Source organism: Tauraco erythrolophus, chromosome 5 (assembly GCF_009769465.1).
Source record: "Tauraco erythrolophus isolate bTauEry1 chromosome 5, bTauEry1.pri, whole genome shotgun sequence".
Lineage (NCBI taxonomy): Eukaryota > Metazoa > Chordata > Aves > Musophagiformes > Musophagidae > Tauraco > Tauraco erythrolophus.
Window position 1 is genome coordinate 3,552,354 of NC_141469.1, and position 2,461 is coordinate 3,554,814.

A 2,461-nucleotide genomic window follows, 5' to 3' on the forward strand; every position below is an offset into this window, starting at 1 on the left:
GCAGGGGGAGAAGCGAAGGGTGCTGCATCAGAAGAACTGCTCATCAGTGCCTGCATTCCTCCATTGCCCCAAAGGGTCAAACAGGCTCAAATGACAGCCCCACCAGGATCCACATGCCAAATCCTAGAGCTGAGGGAACAACATCATGGCTGGAGAGGATGTGCATCATGTGAGGAGCCTCAGGAGAGTGGAAGAGGCAAGTCCTCACCTGGCAGGGACAGGTAAAGGCCACACTGAGATGGGTTTGCCGAAGAGCCATGAGACGAAGGCGCCTGCCACGGATTAGATGACTGTTGTAGGTCCCTTCCAACTGAAACGCTCCACTCTGTGTTCCGTCTTTGACAAGGGCAGCCCGAGTCTCTTTACCTCCCTGGTTAGCAGCAGATGCTCCCAGGGAAGGACGAGAAAAATGGAGTAATAGGCCCACGGCCCCCAGGGGAGAGCACGATCCCCCTCAGCAGCCGGTCACACTGCCAGACTGAGGGAACAAGGACTTTGCCAAAGAAAGCAAGCTGAGGGCATGAGGGCTTTGGCTGCTGGGAGAACCATCTTGCCGGACACGGAATACATGAGAAAAACTTACTTTGTCTTCCTCCGAGGTGAAATTTTTAACTCTTATGCTGAACTTCAGCAAAAAGCCCGATTTGGACGTTACGCCGTGAAGGGACTGGAGGTGAACTAAAATGCTTTCAGCGAACAGACTCACGATGATATCGTCTGAGACGTTTTCAAGTCGCACCACCTGATTTTTAAAAGGTCGTGGAAAAAACCCATAAGGGCCGCTGGGAGCATCTTTGATAGAGAAACAAAAACCAACTCCTCAAACCCCCACCGAAGAGAGGAGGTCATGCTTATTTCCTGAACTTGTTTTTCTCACGACTGCTTGTCTATATTCCACGTCATCTCTAATGGGCCAACGTGAGCTTCCCTTAAGCCATTTTTGAGACTGTGCCCTAACAAGCTGTAAAACTTATTATGCCCTCCCTGCTAAGACAGCAGAGGAGAAGACTTCCTCCAGAGAGACAAAGCATCTAATCCAGTTTTTCCAACTGGACATCAACTGGACCATTTTGTTCCTTCGAACACTGCAGCCTGACAATGCCAGGACAGCACACGGAGCTGGTAGTCAATCCTCCTTCCCTGCTCTCCTATTTTTTGACCTAACATATTTTCCATCTTCTAAAGTAGCTGGAGGCGTTTTCTTTGGACTCCTCTATTATCTTAATCACTTGAGCAGAGAAAGAAACCAGGTAGCCTACCTTACAGTCTACTTTGCAAGCTTTGGTTCGCAGAGAAAAGGTAATGCCATATAAGATGACTGAGAAGTCACCCCATAAAAGCCCCCAAAGGAATGAAAGGCAACTCAGCACTCCCTAAAAGCTCTGCTTTTCTTCCAAGCACCACCACCAAAAAAAAAACCAAAACCAAATCAAAGCTCAAAAATCTGGCAGATGGAAGGGAACCTTTTTTTTTTTTTTCATCTTTTTTCAGTGAAGATGACAGAAGAGAGGTGAACAGTTTTGCAAGCGTGCCACGGGTGCTTTAAAGCAGAGCTGTAACGGAAAACTAAAAAGCTCCAAGAGGAACCACTTGTGCTGACCTGGAAGATATAGGAAACAAAAACAGCTTCAAAACCAGCTGCAGCAGCATGCTTTTTTATATAGATATATATATAAAGCATGAAAAAAAAATAATAGAAGAAACCTCTGACAGGCATTTAGCAACTCTTTAAACAGGGCTGACGTGCAGTGCTGGAAGCATGGTTTGCTTCTCAGAAGAGCCCTTTTTAAAATCAGGTGTATTACCCAGAAGGATAAATGCTACACTTACAGAAACATATTTCTCCTCCTGCGCTTCCCCAAGCAGACATAACTTGTTCAGCACTACAGCAACCAAGCCTTCTTCTTCACCTGTTCCTGTGTCCAGATCTGACGGCCTCTGCTTCAACCCCCCGTACACCGAGCAAGACGACGGCTCACGTGCACGCAGCAGCAACCCGCTGTCGGTGGGATAGTGCAGTCACCTATTTTATCTTTGATCCTAACCCTAGAAGAGCAGAGAAACAGCTCCTCTCCCACAGTGCCACGAAAACAGTATCAGCATTGACTGAATCTGGTTCAGTACATAAAAATAAGTTATCGAGAGGACGCAATTTGGCCACGTTCCACGTCGGTTTGTACTGCAGAGAACATCAGGCATCTACAGGGAGCTTTCATTTAAGGTGGTTCTTCCCCTTTCCCCAACCAAGAACGAGAAAAAGTTGACAGCCCAGAACAATAAGTCATTGAGAAGATAAAAACATAGCAAAGATTCCTTTACCTCCTCGAAAAGGAAAACGCAACAAGCACAAAAAGACCTTGATTCACTCATTCTTTAAGGAGGCAACACTGGAAACCAGCATTGTAAGTTTATTACTTTAAAAAAAAAAAAAAAATTGCTTCAGTATTACACTGTCATTTTA